A 20,377-nucleotide genomic window follows, 5' to 3' on the forward strand; every position below is an offset into this window, starting at 1 on the left:
TGGTTTAAATTGATTTCCTGGCATTCTGAAGGGAACCTAAAGATAGCCACAGCTTTCCCATTGCTATGGCTGGCAGACAGCTTCTTGACGTTCACCATCAATGCCTGGTGTCCATGAACCCCATGAAGACTTACAGAAGACACTGGTTCCGCCCCTTTGCTTGGCCTCTATCGGCCTTCCAATGCCTCTCTTCGCTGTGTCTGCCTTGCTTTTTCCAACTCTTTTCCTTACTCCTGCACACATCCTTCCACTTCCCTAGGGCAGCAGGAGTTGGGAAAAAGCTGAAACAAACCAAGGCAAAATCAAAACACACAGTAAGTAAAAAAAGCCACCAAGTCAGCTTGAGCACCCAGCTTTGGACTTCCCAGGCTATCTGCGGCAGGTGAGGCAGACTCCCGGCAGACAGGGGTCCTGGCCCTCCCCTCACCACCTAAAACTGTTCCTCCATAGTTCAGTCAAGGGGAAGCCATGCAGGCTGAACTCTGACCAACTGGGCCAAAGTCACTGGTGCCCACGCCAGCCTTTCTCCCTCCAAGAATTCTTAAGTACTTGACCCCGATTCTGTGTATTCCAAAAGTCAGGTTTTTCTTCAGAGCTGAGAGATGTGACACAAAGTGCAGAAAGGATAAATATCTAGGTGGTGGCCTTATGCACACGCCCCAGTTTCTTCTCATCCCCTCCTAACCTCCCAACCTGTCACAGTCACATAATCTGTGACTCAAACAATTATTTAACTATGAAAAAAAGACAAACCAGGAAATTGGAGGCTGAATGACCTAAAGTTTATTCCATTCAACTGAGCTAATCTCCTAATAAGGGTGTGTATAACAATAAGTCATGCTGTATCTGTTCTGGAAGACATGAACATTGGAGAGGAAAGTGCACGGTAATGCAGAGCCCAGCTTGTCGAGATTTGTCCTCAAAAGGATGGCTGATCCTAAGCCAAGTTGCCTGGCAGTTTGTTAATGAGTCTTAACATTTGGGAACCAGTACATCGTGATGGGTCCCTGGATGGTGCAGGTGGTTAATACACTCAGCTTAGAGTCCACCCTGAGGCACCCCAGAAGAAAGTCCTGGTCATCTGCTGCTGAAAAATCAGCCATGGACCAGCCTATGGAGTACAGTTCTACTCTGACACACAGGAGGTCACATGAGTCGGAATCAACTCACTGGCAACTGGCACTGGTAAATGTTGTAATGGAGGGCACCAATTCGGCATTCAGGCTGACCGAGTTCAAATTCTGGCACTGCTACTTCCTAGGCAAGCAAGGGACTTGCCCGCCCTCACCCTTAGTCTCTTTTTCTATGAAATGGCGGTAACAGCAATACCCACCTCCTGGAGTTGCTCTGAGGACAGATGAGCAAAGCCCTTGGCACAGGCTCGATCTGTGTGCGCACCCCTCTTCTCCCTAAGAGCGCTCCAGCAATTGGCAGGACTGAGAAGGCCGGAGGCCACACAAAGTGGGATTCCATGGAGCCACTGGAGTACAATCAAGTATCCCAAGCAAGAGAGGGAAGAGGGTCCCGGAGGAGGCACAAGCAGCTGGCGGGTGGAGTGCTGTGCGAAAGAGCCAAGGATAGCCACTCATAGCCAGGGCATCTGCGTGGGTGGGAGGACGCAGGGGGCTGCACTCCAGTCTTCCCGCATTAGCTCAATGCTGTTGCATCCCCACCCTTGCATGTGTTCATCCTTACGTGAAATCCAGCCCATGTTGACCCGCACCCACTATGTGCAGGCAAAACACTGCCTGAGCTGAAAGCTGCGGTGGGAACAAGCTTAAGAAGTGATCATTGCCCTCAGAGACTTAATAATCAGGACATTTCTACCCAAATCCAGAAATGTGACCTTTTATGAACTAGATTGTGAAGGTATGACCACATTCTGGAATATTCTTATTTCAGTGTGAGTTTTTTTTTTTTTTCTTTGCGTAAACTGTTCTGGAAATTTGTACACCAGCCAAATTTTGGTAATATTAAGGGGTATTGTTAATTTTTAGCTGAGATAATGATAATGTGGTTAAGTTTTAAAGAGTCCCTGTTTTAGATGTACATACTGAAATATTTACAGATGATATGATATATAGGATTTGCTTCCAAATTACAGGGGAGATGAGGAGGTGATGGTGGCGTACATGGACAAGTTTAGCCTGGAGCTGGTGATTGTTGAAACATGGGGGGCTCATCATACTACCCAGTCTCCTTCTGTACATGTTTGAGATTCCCCATAATACAGTTTCCTTTTTTAAGTTCATAATACTTGGGAAATTTTTTAACTTAGTGATTCTTGTCCTATTTGTTCTTGTAGCACAGTATTTATTTCTTAAAAACAGTGCTCTTGGACAAGAGTCGAGACTGTGGGGAGGTCCACCAGGAGCCTGGGAGGGCTGAAGAACAGACAGGAAAGTACCTTAAGCCCCTTCCCAGCCCTGTGTGAACACAAAGACTGGTGCTGTACCCCTTGGGGCTGTCTCGCCTCCCAGACTAGGAAAAGAACATCAGAAAGGCTGGCGTCCATTTTGTTTTTAAACTCAAATTATTTTGAAATTGGTTTCAATGCATTTTAAACTAGAATGAATTTCCTCTTCCCCCTGGCCCCAGCACAATGGGCAAGGTACTCAAACCTTTCTGAACCTCACTTTTCTCAATTGGAAAGTGGAGATAATCACACTTTATCCTATTTCTAGGGTTAGTTGTGAGGGGAAATAAGATTAGTGAGTACAAAGTACCTAGCGTTAGTAAGCACTGATGAAGGGTGGGTCTGATTTGAGGGGTTTTTTGGCAAATGGCAGCCTTTCGCCTCTGAGGACCATAGAAGAGCCACCCATTTTGGGTGCTCTGTTTGAATTGTAATGTTTCACGTAAACATCTAAGTTAAATAAAAATCAAAGCAGTCATTCTCCGAGACTCCGTTGAGCCTGGGCAGGGTGTCACAGAGAAACTGTTGCTGTCCTCCTCCCTCCTCAAAGGAGCTGCCCCTGCACTGGAAAGAACAGGCTACTTGAGATAGAAACCCCACAGCTTTCTCTGTAGTTGAAAATGAGCTTTAAAGAAAGAGGAATAGGACACTGAACATTCTGGGCCTGGCTTTGAATGATGAGCTGCTTCCTGGGAAAGCAGACCTGCAGCAGATCAGGTGGTTCCCAAAGATGGGGCACAGGGTGCAGGGTACACTAGACAGACAGGAGGCCCTGTGTGCTGCAAAACCTCCCCACAGGGAGCTTCTTGACCCTGCACCTGCTCAGCAGTTTCAATATTCCATGGAGACCTCCAGACACCAGGGGGCAGCACAACACCACACTGCAGTGGGACATGACAAATGACTGGGCAAGGTGACCTGGCAACAGAAACACTTCCAAGAACAAGTTGAAGTAGCCATGGATGCAGAGGAAGGACTCTCAGAATAAGCAGGAAGCCTACACAACCAGTTCATAAGTCCTTACCACTTGCCCCAGGCAGTTGGATGAGTGACTTCCTGCGAAACAAGGTTCAGCTAGAAGACTATGTTTGTGACTTCAGGTGAGGACTCCACAGGCAACAAGCTTTGAAGACACTAGGGGACTTAAGCAGAAGGTAGTCCAGACCGCTGAGACAGTGGTCACACCAAGGCTTTGGGTTCTTGTTCTGAGTCCTCCTACCAATCAAATGAAAGGATTTGTGCCATGTAGGGTCGAGGCACTGGGTAACCTTGCTCTAGGGGCGTTGATGGTTCAGTGGCAGGGTTTTCACTTTCCATATAGGATTCATTTCCTGGTCAGTGTACTTCATGCATAGCCATCACTCGTCTGTCAGTGGAGGCTTGTGGTCATGGGGATGGCTCAGGGTCAGACAGCGTCTTGTTCCCTTGTGCATGGGGTCACCATGAGTCAGGGGCCCACTTGCTGGCAGCTAACTACAACAACAACCTTGCTCCACCTCCCAGTCTGTCCTTGACACCACTGTCCACATCTCTGGGAGAAGATATGACAGAAGGGCCAGACCTCTCCGCCTGGTCTCATGGCCTGCTCTCTGTGCCTTCTTCCCTAGGAAAAATCAGAAAGGAGGGAGGAGAGCCAGCTCAGAGCTCAAACATTCTCAAGAAGTCCTTGGACTTCAGGACCTTTGAAGTGCATTCATGGGATTATTCTAAACCACTGGGCTGCTCTTTGAAAGTCCCCCCTCCAGCTCCACTCCCCCAGAGAGGAGAGTAATCTCTGGCTATGAGACCTTGAGTGCAGGGGCTAAGAGACAGGCTTTGGAACCAGAATGCCTGAGTTCAAACCCCAGCTCAGCTGTTTACTAGTTCTGTAACATTGGGCAAGTTACTTAACACCGATTGCCTCCATTTCCTCATCTGTAAAATGAGGATAACAATATCTCTACAGGCAGAGTTGTTAGAGTTGTTGCTTAGAACAGTGTCTGACACATAGAAAACCCTCAACAAATATTAGAAAGGGTTACTCCACAACCCAATGGGTATGAGCTACTACTGATCCCATGGCATTCTGGAAGAAATATACACTCTACAACATGGGGAGGCATTTCAAGAAAACCTAGTTTTCGCTGAAAGCAACTCAGAGACAGGCAAGAGTACTTCTCAGCACAGGTCCAAGCCCCAAAGCTTTGTGCTTCCTTGTGCTTCCTCCGTCAGAATGCACCTCCTGGAGACCACCAGGCTATGGAGGCTGCATGGAGCCCCAAGTCTGGGGTGGGATTGGTTAGCCTAGTTTTCCCGTGAATCAGCAGAAAGGGAAGGGGAAGCTGGGTACAGCCCTCCTGTGCCCCCCTTTGGGTTCTGTGCAGAGCAAGCAGGGGACTTCACGTGAATCCAAGCTGGGCTTATTAAGCACATCAGCCACAGGCTGAGAAGCAGGCTGGCTGCCCTGAGGGGGACAGGCCCACACGGGCATGCCTGGGAAGAGCCACCCTTGCAGAGGCCAGCAGTGCCAGAGGATGTGAGGAGCCTGCCATCCTCAGAGCAGGACACGGGGAGGAAAGGGTTAAGCCCACTCTGGACTCAGGGAGGGCAGCTCAGCAGTTATAAACAGTGAGCCTAGGGAGGGAGGGAGCTGACACAGGATGTGGCCTGGGCTCTGGCTGTCTGATTATTAACTTCATTTTTATTTGGAGGGGGATTCGATTCTCTGTTTTACTTCCCATCAAGGAAGTGAAAGCCCAGGTCTCGGAGGGCCCTGGTTTCAAATTGTTTTGTCACAGCTCATTTATTTTTCCTCTTAAATAAATAAACAAAACCACCTCTTTGTTTTCCCCTTAATGAGCATTCAGCAAATCATCTGCAGGTGAGGCATGAAAGGGGTTTTCTGGAGTCCTTCAGTCCTTCATGGGGAGCTTTTGGTTTTTCTTTTAAAAGGAAAAAGAAAGGATTCCTCCATTGCCTTTAGCTTTCTCCAAGATTCTCAAGGCACTTTCTTTTTTGCCCCCCGCTGAGATCTCAGGCCTAACCAGAGAGCAGTCAAGAGATACAGACCAGCCAAGGAAGGCGCTTAGGCCTTCCTTGGCTGGTCCTTGGGGCCTGACCTACTGACTGCAGACCCATTTCACAGACTCAGGCCCCAAGGTCACAGAGGGGAAACGAACTCAGGGTTCAGTGGTTAGTGTCTTCTTGGCCAGGCTTAGACCCACAGCCCCCCGCCCCCCCCGCAACCTGTACATGTCCACTAAAAATAACTTAAAGCAATTAAACACACAAAAGTATTCCATTACCGTACTGAAGAAAACACCATTACACATTTCCTTGCCCAAGGTTCAAAACATTTGGGAACTTTATTTCCAACACCAAAACCCAGATACCATTCAATAACTTTATGGTTCTCATTCAACAACCCTTTCTGAATGACCTACATGTGTGAAGTGTCATCACGGGGACACAAAGACCCATAACACCTGGCCCGTACCCTCACAGTGCTCACAGTTCAGTGGAGAGGATGCCGGAACAGATAAAGATCGGAAGAAAAATAGGAGTGCTACCGCAGAGGTTAATGGTGCTAGAGATGAGCAGGATTATGCTGGAAATAAAGAGGGGAAATTGAGGAAGGCTGACTGGTAGACCTGATATTTAAACTGGACCTTGAAGAACTTATAGTATTAAAAAAAAAAGATACTCTAAAAAGAAGGAACAGCCTGCTGCTGAAAAGTACCCAAATGAGAGACAGCATCGAAGTGTGAAGTAGGCAAGGTGTAAAGTAACAGCAATGACGGGGCTTGTGGCTCAAGGAACTGCACTCAAAATAGCATTTAAAGTCCTCAAGGTAGAGAGAGGACTGAATGGGTCAGCCACTTAGATTCTGCTCCAGGCTGGCAGTCCTTGACCCATGGTTTGGAGATTGGTGTGACCTGTGAAGGAGCTCCCTTTATGCTGAGACCAATAAATTTGGTAACTCACCTTGTCCTGGACCCTGACACTCAGCTGCCCACAAGCACTTGATGACCACTACGACCTACTTCTAACTCCCTCTGACTTGATGCTCGTTGAATATGGGGCAAAAAGAAAGAAGTTGAGTGGAACAAATCCAATTCACTTACAAAAGGTCCGGCCCCACCCTGGTAATGGCTAATGGGTAGGGATTTCCAAAAACCCCCGGGGAAGCTGCCAGGGTCTAAGGCTTTCATGAAGTTCTTAGAAATTCCTCGTCAGTCCCATGGCATTTCAGTTTCCAAACCCTAAACCGGCCCACAGCCAGAGCTTCTTGGTCAGATTTCTGACAAGGCCAGAGCTGCAAGTGTCGCGCTGCTGCCTGAGGGAAGGGACGCTGCGCCGCGGCCCCAGCGGCCTGAGCCGGGGCGGGGAGGGTTAAACCAGCCCCGGCCAAGATGGCCGACTTGTTTTGCACTTCGGAGGGGAGCGCCCGGGAGGCTCGCCCTTTGCCTCTGGGGAAGCAGTCAAGGTTCCGCCGCCCTCTGGCGCGCTGCCCACGTCGGCCAAACAGTATCTCCTCCCCTGAGCGTCCTGTAGTTCCCCGGAGGCTCGCGGACCTTCCCGGCCGAAGGCCATCCCGGGCCTTGGAGCAGGGAGACAACCCCAAGGCCCACCGGAGAGAAGACGACGAGCGATCCCCATCAACTCGGGGCCCTTTAGTTTCTAAGAATGTCTGGGGCCCGGTGAGCCGAGGCTGGTGATAAGGACACTGCAAGTCTGGGACAAGATCCCTTTCTGTTTCTTTCCTCCTGGCTGAAGCTGCCCCAGCTAGTCTTCCCGAGCCAGACTCCGAGTTCTGCTCCCGCCGCGCAGCCTTCCGAGGCGGGTGAGATAGACGTGGCCACACTGCCCTCCAGTGGCCAGGACGCCAAACAGCATGCATGGGCCCAGCTTGGGGGCCTGGGGTGGAAGCCCAGTGTCCCTACACTCTGCCCACCCCTAGTTAAAGGGCTGCCTTTGCTGCGTTTGAAGGAGTGGTTTTGCTCATCCCGAGGTCTTATAATCCGCCAAGCCTGCCCTTTGTCATAGCGACGCTGAGCAGCAGACAGTTTGCGTTGTTCAGTGGTTCTCAAACTTTATTGTGCAGTAGAACCCCTGGATGGCTTGTTCTAGCCCAGGTTGCTGGGCCCCACCCCGAAAGCCTCTGATTGGTAGGCATGAGGTGGAGGCCAGAGAATGCGCATTTCTATCAACTTGCCAGGTGATGCTGATGCTACTGGCCTCTGGTCCTGGGACCACATTTGGAGAACCACTGTTCACTAATTCTGTCAGTCACTCATTCCATATGTACTGCGTCCTGCTAGGCACTGGGGACAAGAGTGATCACAACAAAGTTTACGCCTTAGTGGAGCTTAGAGTCTAACAGGAAACAGACTTGTTTAAGCAAATAGTCTCATAAATACTTTACCATGGGGCTCCATTCCAATGACTCCATGGTAAATTGGTTCTGAAGTAAATAGAATACCTCTTCTTTTTTTAGTTCTCATTATTATTGCTTTTTATTTTCAGTATCTTTATAAATCTGATCTTTTTTAGTCTTTGGTGGTTGGAAACATTACATATAAACTTACAGACATATTTTAATACATTGTTGTTGTTGTTCAGTGCCATTGAGTCGGTTCCAACTCATACCGACCCTATAGGACAGAGTAGAACTGCCCCATAGGGTTTCCAAGGAGTGGCTGGTGGTTCAAACTGCTGACTTGGTTAGCAGCTGAGCTCTTAACCACTATGCCACCAGGGCTCCATTTTAATACATACATACATGAAAAAGGCACAAATCATAAAAATTTACTCCAACAATGAAGAAGAGTTGGACAACTTGGCATTTTGTCAGTTGTGATAATAACTCCGCTTGTGGAAGGTTTTGGATCACCTGGATTATAACATCAGCAAGTTACAATATGCAACATTGTATGTAGTACATATTACTAACAATAAGATGTACCAAAAAAAACGATGGTCGTAAGAGTAGTTTGTTAGAACCCGAATACGTCATAAGTCGGGAACTACCTGTAAATACAAGATTCCATTTGAAAAAAACTTCAGATTCCTATGAAGGAAAAGCCTAAGATGCTTGGTGTGAAACTAATTTAGATTTGGGGTGGGGAGGCTATGGAAGGTCTCTGTCAGGAAACCCATAAATGGAGGCCAAGAGAAGAGGGAGGCAGTCCTAGGGAGGATGGGGAGAAGGTGTTGAAGGCCACGGGGAGAGCACATGTGAAGATGTAGATGCAGAGCCTGCGTGGGGAGGAGCCTTGGTGGCTGGAGCTCAGTGGGAACCCCATGGGTCCATGCTTTCTGGTACACAGAGACCTGTCTTTTCTGAAGGGGCACCATTCAGAGGGAGGAGACGCTCTGGATACTGAGATGGCCATACCTCTCAGTACCCAAGAATGAACGTCCCACCTTCACTCCAGCCAAGTGCTCACAATCTAAACTGGTTTTCCATAGGCTCCATCCTCAAGGCTCAGATGAGGGTCACATCGGATGGATCAGGTTTGCTAAGTAGTAGTGAGATGACATGGTGTATCATCCACCTGTCAGTCCACTCAGTGTCTCATCTCCTCCCTACCGTGTGTCCAGGATACAGAGATTTCTCCAATGGGCATTTTTAAGCACCTTCTGTGGAGTCCCTGTGTGGCGCAAATGGTTAAGCACTCGGCTCCTAACCAAACTGTTAGCGGTTGGTTTGAACACACCCATAGGCACCTCAGAAGAAGGCAGTCCTGACATCTGCTTCCAAAAGGTCACAACCTTGAAAACCCTATGGAGCACAGTTCTACTCTGAATCACACAGGGTCACTATGAGTTGGAATCAACTCAGTGGCAACCAATTTGGGTTTTTGTGTGTGTGTGTGCTCTGGACCGGGGCCATTATGGGGACGTGTCAAGAGTACCACAAAGGGTGAGGCCTGCCCTGGGCTCAGCCCACAGGGGCTCGTGTTCTCTTGATGGGGCTGCCCCCAGTTTTAGCCCCCGACCTGTTGCACATGCCTACACCGTACCCAGATGTCCCTGGGCAGCTCCTTAGGGGTGGGCCAGGCTGGCAACTGAAAACCAAGAATCCTATCGTGAAGATGCTTGTTGCTTGTATTGAGCCAACTTGATGGAGGGGTGGGTGAGCCCCTGCAGGTCTCCACTGCCTCTTTGTCCTCACGTTTTGAGGAGGCATCTTCCTGTCAGTCCAGTCACCTTGTGCAGTCACCTCCCTCTCCGATTTTCTCATTTGAAAAATGGGAAGCAAAATGATTTGCATTAGATGGTCTCTGAGACTCTTCAGTCCAAGCCTAGCCCACCAGCCCGCTGTTGGAGGGATGGATGAGAACACTGCCTCTGCTCCTGACTTACTCGGACCTCCAGCAAGAGGCTTAACCTCCCCAGGCCTCAGTTTCCGTACCTGCGAAATAGGGATAATGTAGTACCTACCTACCTCATCATGAGCCCTGGTGGCACAATGGTTAAACGCTCAGCTTTTAACCAAAAGGTCAGCAGTTTAAAATCACCAGCTGCTTCGCAGGAGAAAAGACCTGGCAATCTGCTTGCATAAAGATAATAGCCAAGAAAACCCTATGGGGCTGTTCTACTCTGTCATATGGGGTCACTATGAGTCGGAATTGGGTCCACGGCCTCTAACAACAACCACCACCTACCTCATTGGATTATTCTGAAGATTAGTAACAATAGCTATCACTTATCAAGTGCTTATTCCATGCTAGGCACTGCACTGAGGGCTTTCCATTCATTGCATGTGATCACACACCAGAGGCCGGCAAGTAGTAAAGACTCTGTCATGGAAGCCATGGTTGTTTCACAACAGCCCCCAGTGCTTTACACACATGATGATATTTCACACACAGGAGGGGCTTAGCAAGTCCCTGGCACATAGTAAGCACACAATAAACAGTGGCTTTCATTTTTAGCCAGAGAGAAAGGACCCAGGGGAGCAGGCCCTGTGGCAAAAAGAAATGTGGAGGGTGGGTGGCCTTCAGTAACGGTCCACCTACTTCTCCCTAGGAGGGCCAGCCCCATGCCTAGTTAGCCAGGGACGTCAGCTCTTACTCTTCTCAGAAAGCAGCTAATTAGCCTCCCAGCAGCCAGGAGCTCCCCAGATGAAAGGTGCTTAATATGAGCGCTAGGCATGACCCCCATATTTATAACCAAGGTTCTTTTGGGTGAGTAAGGCCCGAGGGCAGAGAGACAGGCCAGACCAGAGCCTCACCTTCTTTATGACGGAGGTTCTCAGGGAAGGGAGCTGGGCTTGGGTGGCTGCAAGCCTGAGAAAAAGGCTCCAGGAGGTGGGTGTGGGGCCAGCAGCTGCAGAGGTTCTGGGAGTGGGACAGGCTAAGTGACTGAGGGGGTAGAAGTGAGTTTGTCCCAGGCCCTAAGCTGCCTACCAGACCAGGAACTCCAAGGTCAGGAGGCAGCCTAGGCTTGGGTGGGCCAGAGGAAGGGCTCTGGTGCTAGACAGCCAGGTCAAAATCCACTATGGCCATCCCATGTCCCAGAACCTCACCTTCCTCATCTGTAAAATGTGGATAATGATAGCGCTGACCTCACAGCTATTAACTGACAGCATTTACTCCAGGCAGGAGCCAATAAGCCCTCTATGTAAATAATGAGGATTCGTGCATCTCTTCATTCCACAAATAGTTATTGAACACCTACTATGTGCCAGGCACTAGATACTGGAAATACAGTTGTGAACAAAACAGATAAATATTTGCTTATAGTCTGTGTGGAAAACAGACAGTAATCAGACAATAATCACATGACCCAAGAGACACCTGTGCAATGAAGAAACGGGTACAGGGAGAGCAGTGGGAGTGATGTGTCGGATGCAGGGGTCACACACACTTTGCCTCTCCTCACAACACCCCTGAGAAGGGAGAAGAGCAGGGGGCCCGGGCAGGCAGAGGCAGGTATGTGGCAGATTAAGAAACCAACCAAGGTTGAAGGACCAGCCCAAAGTTGCATACCGAATCAGAGGAATCTTGACCCTCAGCTGGTGACACAGCCACGGAGGGCCCCTCTGTGTCTGGCTAAGGGCGTGGGTCTGACCTAAACCACCTGCCCTCATCTCCCTCTGGCCCCTGCACCGTTTGGAGCCAGCGGGGAAGGAACGGACATAGTCGCCATACTAACAGCTTCCACTCGCTGGCTTTCAGCAGCATCCCACACTGAGCTAGCGCTTCAGGCCTGGCATCTCTTTGAGATCCCGTTTTCTCTTACTGAGATTCACCTAGCTTAAAATGAACCATTTTAAAGTGAACAATTCAGTGGCATTTAGTACATTCACAATGTTGTGCGACCAACCTCTATCTAGTTTGAAAATGTTTCCATCACCCCTAGAGGAAACCCGTGCCCGTTACTCAGTGGCTCCCCGCTTCCCACCCCACCCCACCCCCAGCCCCTGCAACCACCAGTCTACTGTCTGTCTCCATGGATTTGCCTATTCTGGATCGTTCGTATATCCAGAACTTCTGTGTCTGGCTTCTTTCACAGAGCATGTTTTCCAGTGTAGCAGGTGTCAGTATTTCATCTCTATTTATAACTGAAGAAGATTCCACTGTATGTACCAATTGCCGTTAAGTCAGTCCAACTCATGGCGACCCCATGTATGTCAGAGTAGAACTGCCCTCTAGGGTTTTCAATGGTTGTGATCTTTCGGAAGCACATCACCAGGCCTTTCTTCTGAGGCACCTCTCGGTGGATTCAAAACGTTCGGTTACTAGGCAAGTGCTTAACCATTTGCACCACCCAGGGACACCCCACTGTATGTAAGCACCCTCATTTTACAAATGAGAAAACAGACTCAGGGCAATTAAGCAGTACCCAAAGGTCACAGCTAGTCTGTGGCAGAGTGGGGATTTGACCCCAGATCTGAGTCCACACTGTAGAAACATGGCCAGGGACAGCCTGCTCCTCAGCTGGCCCATCCTGGCACTGCGGTTTGCCCCAGGAGAAGAGCTGCCGCCAGGGGCGGGTGCTGGCTCTCCCAGCTGTGACCCAACTTCTTCTGAGGTTTGCTGTTCAGCACAGGCTCACAGGCATGGGCGAGTGGCCTCCCAGTGACCCTGTTCCAGGCAAGGACAGAGCATGGCTGAAGAGGAGGCCATGAGAGCGTCAGGCTCAGCCTCCTCAGGGGAATTCCAGCCACTGACCAAGCCCAAGCTGCAGCCCTCCTGGGTTCAAACAGGGGCAGATTATCCAATAGGCAAGATAATAAGCCTCTAACAGGCTGAGGGGACTTAGCCAGGCCAATCTACTGCCATTGATCACAGCAGCAGCCCTTGTACTTCCTAGGTTCCAAACACTCTGAGCATGTCACATGCATTTCTTAACCACCAGGATTTTAAAGTGACTTGCCCAAGGTCATACAGCATGCACATGGAGAATTTGCATGTATTGGTCTGACCACTCCAAAGTCCACACCCACAGTCTACAGCTCTCCCCCTACAAGGCTAAACTCTCCTCCTAAAGGAGCCCACACCACCGCTATGAACTGCCTAGCCTCGTGGCCAGGCTGCCTGGCTGGAGGTGAGGGAGGAAATACCCTAGCCCACACCACAGCCGCCACCCCAGCCATGCCCGAGCCCCTGGCTCCCTCCCCTGTTCCAGCTGGCCCCTCCAGCTCACCCAGCCCTTCTGCAATCAGGAAGTAGCTCCTGCCCCGAGGGAACTCCCAGACCAGCTGGGAGGAACAGTCCACCTTGGGGCCAAGGCAGGTGGGCTAGACTTGTGGAAAGAAGGGAATGAAGTAGGGGCTGACTGGGTTCTGGCCACATCTAGGCCTCAGAGGGGAGGGGAAATGGCTTTCAACGGATCAGATGCTATAGGCCTGTCTTCAACCCCCACCTGGGGTGGAGAACTTGGCAGCAAAGGGGAGGGAGAGAGCTTGATCTTCCAGGTGTCTTGGCTGACCTGACTCAACCCCAGAGTTCCCTGTGGGCAAGAAGGCGGTAGGAAGGGTGCGTGGGAAGGTTGGTGATTATGGGCCTCCATTTCAGGGGTCAGTGTGGGGGCCACCTGCCCAGGGCACATAGCCTAGCCTAGAGGCAGATATGAGCCCCCGCCTTTACCGGGGGCAGCTCAGGGTCAGTGGCCATGAGGAAACAGGCCAAACGCAGTCCCCACGGCCAGGACATGGCCACCAAGAGGCCGAGCAACCACAGCTCCATTTCCTGGGCTCTGACTCTGGGCTTTGTTAAAGCACTTCATATGCATTAAACCCGCAGCCAATCTTTACCAACACTCTGTGAGGGAGATACATCAGGGTCCCCATTTTGTAGATGAGGAAACTGAGGATCAGAGAGATTTGAGAAATTTGCCCATAGTTCCATGGCTAAGACACAGTACAGTCAGGATTCTCAGCTCATCCCTCTAACTCCAAAGGCTTTGACCTCGACGACCATGTAGAGCTTCTCCCTGGCTATGCCCAGCCCCAGGACTGGCACCCCAGACATCTAGACATTCACTGGATGAGTGAGTGAATGGACAAGGGAATGAGTGGACGAGTGAGTGGATAAGTAAGTGGAAAAGCGCAACCACTTGCCCTACAACCCCCAGGTGGATGAGTGAGTGGACCAGTGAGTGGATGTGGGGAACAAGTGAGTGAGTGGATACGAGAATGAATGAATGGACACATGAATGAATGGGCAAGCGAATCAGTGAGTGGACACCGGAACAAGTGAATGGACTAGTGAATGAGTGGACATGCGATCAAGTGAGTGGACATGTGAATGAGTGAGTTAGTGAGTGAACGAATGAGTGAGTTAGTGAGTGAACGAATGAGTGAGTGAGTGGAAGAGTGGACGAATGGTAGGGTCATTAAAGGGCCCAGCTGGAGAAAGAAGGAATTGCTGTTCTGTCAGCACCATCTCTAGGAAGGAGGAAAGAATGTGACCAGCCCCTTGGGGTGCTGGCGCTTATGAAGACTGCCCCCCAGGTCTCCCTCCCTGGAACGGAAGCCTCTAGGACAGGGGCCTCTGGAGGCCCCAGGGCTCTTGGCTGCCAGACACATGCATTCTCCATGACCAAGTAACAGGCCAGGCCTGGCCAATCATCGACAGGCCATTAGAAGCTCACTGCTTCAGAGGAAACTGGGCCAGGTATCGACCTGCCCACGCCTCCTGGGAGGAAAAGAGGAGGAAGGGACCCATTGGCTCTGCCCAAGTTGGAGGTGGGAGTAGGTGGCCAAGAGGCCCTCACCACTACCCTGTGAGGTCAGGTAGGCCTGGGGGGGACGACACTCCTGCACACTGGCCCAAGGGCCCCAGGGGTCAGTGCCCAAGCCCTGTTTGCCTAAAGGGGTGGGTTTGAGGTGGTGTGGAATTGGCTTACCAAGGGGTAACTGCCACGGCCAGGGCTCAGGACTAGGGGGTAGGGCAAGCTGGCCTGGATGCTGCACTGGGGATAACATGGCAGAAAGGGGGGGGGAGGGGAGGAGTCTGTTGCTCTAGTTTGCAGTTCTTAGCATCTTAGAGCAAGAGGGAGGGGTGCTTAGGGGCCTGTGACCCCACCCTTCACACCTTTCATGGTGGACACTGTGGCCCAAAGGGAAAGTAACCGGACCAAGTTAAGGGCAATTCCTTGAGTTAAAGGACCCTCAGAGGGACTCACCCGCCCCCAGCCTCCTCTCAGGGGGAGACTGAAGCAAGCAAGGGGTGGGTGCTGGCCAGCGTTGCTCTGAAGAACAAGTCCCATATGCTGCTCAACTTTGGGACAGAGGAAGCCTGGTAGGGTGGGAACAGGCCCTCTCCAGTTGGGAGTTGTTATCCTCCATCCCCAATGGGCTAGGGGGATGGCAGGTCACAGAGTGTGAGCCCCGCCCCGGGACAGGATGCACAGAAAACTGCTCGACAGCTTGGTTTCCTACCACCTGTACAAGAGCCCTGATGAGCTGCCTGCCCGGAAGAAAACATTAAGGTTGAGGACAGACCAGCACTGCCCTCCCTCCCGTTTATGTGCAGGGTCCTGGGAGCCTGTGGATGGGGAGATGCCTCAGCTCTGTTAGCCAAGCAAGAAAAGTGGAAGAAGAAACCGCAAGGTGCCCAGAAGAAGGGGCAGGGCCAGGACTCCAAGGCTGACTGCCCCCAGGGCCCTTGCTGTGACCGCCTGTCCCGCCTGCCCAATGCCTTCCAAACACTGCAGTCACCAAGTTCTCACCACCCTGCTCTTTAACAAACTGAGTGAGCTTGTGAGTCCTCTATCCCAAATGGGGGCCTTGTGAAGACTACATCCATCCTGGGAAATGCCACAGAGGTCGGCAGCAACCGTGGTTGGGCAGGTGTTTGACACTGAGAACCTTCCCGTCTCAGCACAGGCCCCGGGGGCAGGGGTCGGGGGGGAGGTGTCAGGCGCCCTCTAGTGGCCCCTCTTGGCTCAGGCTGCCTGGAGCCCCGCTGCTCACAGAGACGAGGCTCGGAGGAGCACCGCCACAACCGCAGCCTCCTACAGGCTCCGGGAATACTTTATAACTAACCCTCCATTTCCTCAAGCAAGCGAAAGTGATACAAGTTACCTCAAAGGTCATCGTGAGCATCACCCAACAACATGTGCAGCCCTGTTAGCCTAGCGTTCCGCTATTAAGAATGACAATATCAAGAGTGGGAATTCTTTTAACCCTCACAATGACCCTGTGAAGTATTAAAAAAAAAAAAAATTTTTTTTTAAGTGTTATTTCCAGTTTACAAATGAAACGGGGGCTTGCTCAACAGATAGTAATCGGCAGAACTTGGCTTTGAACCCAGGTGTGATTCCAAACCCCTGATTTTCTTTTCTTTCTGTCTTTTTTTTTTTTTTTTTAGGCACCTCACTATAGCTGCTCAAAGCTTAACAAAAAAAGAAAAACGAAACCCATCGCCATGGAGTCCATTTTGACGTATATCTACCCTATAGGACAGAGTAGAACTGCCTCATAGGGCTTCCAAGGCTGTAAATCTTTATCAAAGCAGACTGCCACACCTTTCTCCCGCTGAGCACCTGGTGAGTTCCAGCCACTGACCATTTGGTTAGCAGCCAAGGGCTGTAAGCACTGCACCACCAGGGCTCCAGATCTTACCAAGAGAAGCCATTTCTTGTCTCCTTTCCCCAAGAGAGACTGAATTGTTGGGCAGAAGGCAGGGAAATGGCCGTTCCTCCCCTCCATCATAAAAAGGATCGCTGATAAACATAGGTTACTTCACTACACAAATTTTACATTATTTCAGTTGAGCTTCACACCAGCCCTGTGAGAGAGGGGACCTTGTCCCCATACAGCATGTAACCCCAAAGCCAGCAGTCCACATAGCTTCCAATCCTGCACCTACATGAGCCCTACCTGGGGCTAAACCTGACACCTGAGGTCCCTGTAAAAATCCACTCACAGAAAGTATCAACAAAACATATCTGGCAAGCAATTGGTATCCAGGATATAGAAATAAGTCCTACAATTAAAAAAAAGAAAGACAACCCAATTAAAAAATGGGCAAAAGATTTAAACAGATACTTCTCAAAAGAAGATGTATAAATGGTCAATAAGCACATGAAAAGATGATCGGCGTCATTATTAGGGAAGTGCAAAATAAAACCACAATGCAATACCTTCATACACCCACCAGAATGGCTAAAATTAAAAAGCCTGACAAAAACAAATGCTAATGAGGACGTTAGCTGGAACTTTCATACATGGTGTAAAATGGTACAACCACTCCGGAAATGGTCTAGCGGTTTCTTGTAAGACTAAACATACACCTACCTTATGACCTAGCAATTCCACTTCCAGTATTTATTTACCCAAGAGAAATGAAGACATATGTTCACAAAAAGACCTATACAGCAACATTCATAGAATATTATTCATAACAACGGAAAATTGGTAACAGCCCCAAGAATAAACAATGTAGTGTGCCTATACAATGGAATACGACTCAGCAACAAAAGGGAACAAATTACTGATTCACACAATGGCAGGGGTGAGTCTCAGAAACATGGTAAGTGGAAGAAGTGTTACATTAATATGACCTAAAAAAAAAAAATTTTTTTTTTTTTTTTTTTCTAAGACTGACAAAATAATCTATGGTGGGAAAAAGGGCAGTGGCTCCCTCTGGGGGCTAGAGCAGGGGTTGGTTGGGAAGAGACAGGAGGGAATTTTCTGGGTTGCTGGTAATGTTTTGGGTCTTGACTGAAGTTGGTATACGCATTTGTCAAAACCTAAAGATACGGTTGATATGTACATTTCTTTGTATAAAAGCTTTACCTCAAAGGAAAAAAACTGTAAACAAATATTGAGCCCTAGTTAATAACATGAAGTCCCTGGGTGGTGCAAACGGTTACCCACTCGGCTACTACCCAAAAGGTTGGCAGTTCGAACCACGCAGAGATACCTTGGAAGAAAGGCCTGGTGGTCTGCTTCTGAAAGCCGTGGAAACCCCACGGGGTGCAGTTCTACTCTGAAACACATGGGTTGCCATGAGATGGAATCAACTGAATACCAACAGGTATAGATGTATGTATAGTTGACAACATGCATGTGGAAGTATTTAGGGGGGAGTGTACTGATGGGAAGGGGCCCTGGTGGTACAGTGGTTAAGTGCTTGGCTGCTAACCAGAAAGTTGCTGGCTCGAACCCACCAGCTGCTCCACAGGAGAAAGATGTGGCAGTCTGCTTCTGTGAAGATTATAGCCTTGGAAAGCCTATGGGGCAGTTCTACCCTGTCCTGTAGGGTCACTAGGAGTCGATTCTACTCAACACAATGGGTGGATACTGATTGGCCCCAACCTGTCTCTCCAGCTTTCTTACTGCCACTCCCACTTGCCTTCTCAAACTGTAACATGTAAACAAATCTGCAGGGCTTGACAAGATGCAGATTCTAGGCGCCAGGTTTGGGTTGGGGCCCGAGATTCTGCATTTCTAACAAACTCTCAGGTGATGCTGATGCTGCTGGTCATTGGACCACACTTTGAGTAGCAAGGACTTAGGATGTACCTTCCTGCCTCTCCACCTTTGCTCACACTGTTTCTCCCCTCTCCAGCTTGGATTGCCTTACCCATTCCAAGCACCCACCCGCTCTGTGCAGACTCAAATTCTACATTTTCTTATCCCTCCTCTTCCAGCAGATGACAGCTAATAATAATTATTATTGTTATAATAACAGAAATAGTCATTTGTGAGATTTACTAAGTGCCAGGGACTATGCTACACACTTTACAAGTGTTACTGTGTTTAATCCTCTGAACAGTCTTATGAGGTAGATAATAATATTGTTCCCATTTTACAGATGAAGGAACTGAGGTATAGAGTGGTTAAGTATTTGCCCAAGGTCACATAGCCTTGGCCAGCTGGGCGCTTTCCTTGGCTTCAATTACCGACAGCCTTTTGGGTATCCTATGTGTTCGTGTGTGTGTATGTGTGTGTGTATGCATTTACACATTTGCGGTTTTGTTGTTTTTTTTCTTTCCACTGAGATTATACTGCCCAGTGGCCTTGAGAGAAAGGATGGGATAATTCTCTGGAACTTCCTCTGAATTCTCTAGAATTCTCCCTCTCTCTCCCCCCAAAATCAAGGCCTTATCCAAAGCAGAGCCTCTGAAGCAGGACACACCACCATGGCCAAGGGACCTCCAGCCTCTTCTGTAACTGCAGCTATATGTCTGACTCCGCGCACCCACAGGGCTGTCATTCTGGTGTCCCCCCAGCTTGAGCCCCTTGCTCCATTCTCCAGGGCCTCCAGAAACCAGCTCTCTGCCCTTGCTGTGTGGGTGTCTCCAGGCCCCACCCCCTGGTTCAGCTCATCTTTGCTTCCAGATGGCTCCTTCCATTCTAGTCTCCCCATCCCAGGATGTCTCCCATCTAAAGCAGCTGTCCTGGAGATACAGAGGCAAAGCATTAATGGCCTCTGACCGGGAGGAGACACCACCAAAGACGGCTCCATCCCCAACCAAACACTCCTCGCCAAACCCCCGTAGCCCTGGGTTGCCAGCACTCCCACCCTGGACCACGGGCTCTGTGACAACAGAGGCTGGGCCTGACTTGTCACAGCTGCGTTCAGGGGAGGATTACCCAACAGGCAAGATAAGAAAAAAAAAAAAAAAAATTTTTTTTTCTTTACTTTGCTTACCAGGTCATTTCTACTGAACAATTTCACATGTTTTCACCACAGCAAAGATTCTGCTCCTAGGTATGGCTGGCATCTGTCTTCTCCCAACCCCACAGCACCTTCCTACAGATGCAAAGCGTCTTTTCAAATTTACAGTCCCTGACAGGGGTGAATGACCCAGTAAGCAAAGTAAGCGTGGTCTACTTGTGCTTACTTACTAATCTGTAGTGGACAATTTCACTACAGACAATCTGGTAAACAAGGTAAGCACCGGGCTTACCTTGCCAACTGAATAATTCGCCCTTGGCTGTGTCTCTAATGCTCTTAGCATTTAGTGACTGTCAGTAGATGGTGGGCGGGGTGGGGGCGGGGAGGTGTTCCAAGGCCCCCAGGGGGCTGGGCAGAGCTCAGGCAAGATACCCCTTCCTCACCCTCCCAAAGTAATCTTGCACTCACCCTGTCTCTCCATCTAAAACAACCCACTGCCCTCCAGCCTAAACCCAGATGTCCACAGGTGAGGGACCCCCTGTCCCTCAAGGCATTCTCCACTCCAAGCCCTAAACCCTGTTGGGCAGTTCCCATCCTCTCCTCAGCACCTCTTCCTCCCCCTGCAACCTCCTTGGTGGTTTCTCTCCACCCTCACTCTTGGGAGGATATTTTACTTTCCCAGACAAGCATGGCGATGCAATTTCTTCTCCTAAGAGCTTAGGCTAATTGCTCTTCCCAGAAGAAAATCCTCAGAGGTTTTCCCTGTGGTAGGATAGGAGGTTTGAAAATTATATGTTCAGGGCAACATCAGGTTACTATATTAAGCTGTTTCACAGACTTGCGGCTCCTTAGAGAGTACAAGTGCCACCTGCTGGCCTTAGGAGGAAGTCCACTGAAA

The 20,377-nt window shown here is 49.8% G+C and overlaps 1 long non-coding RNA gene across 1 annotated transcript in view; it reads left to right on the forward strand.

The window, feature by feature from the left end:
- Window positions 1-20,377, forward strand: part of LOC126083890 (uncharacterized) — a 44,741-nt gene that overhangs the window by 18,793 nt on the left and 5,571 nt on the right. Inside the window, exon 2 of the long non-coding RNA XR_007518890.1 lies at window positions 16,222-17,385. This is a non-coding gene — a long non-coding RNA (uncharacterized LOC126083890). The remainder of the gene's footprint in view (window positions 1-16,221; window positions 17,386-20,377) is intronic.

The sequence above is a fragment of the Elephas maximus genome, chromosome 10 (assembly GCF_024166365.1).
Source record: "Elephas maximus indicus isolate mEleMax1 chromosome 10, mEleMax1 primary haplotype, whole genome shotgun sequence".
NCBI lineage: Eukaryota > Metazoa > Chordata > Mammalia > Proboscidea > Elephantidae > Elephas > Elephas maximus.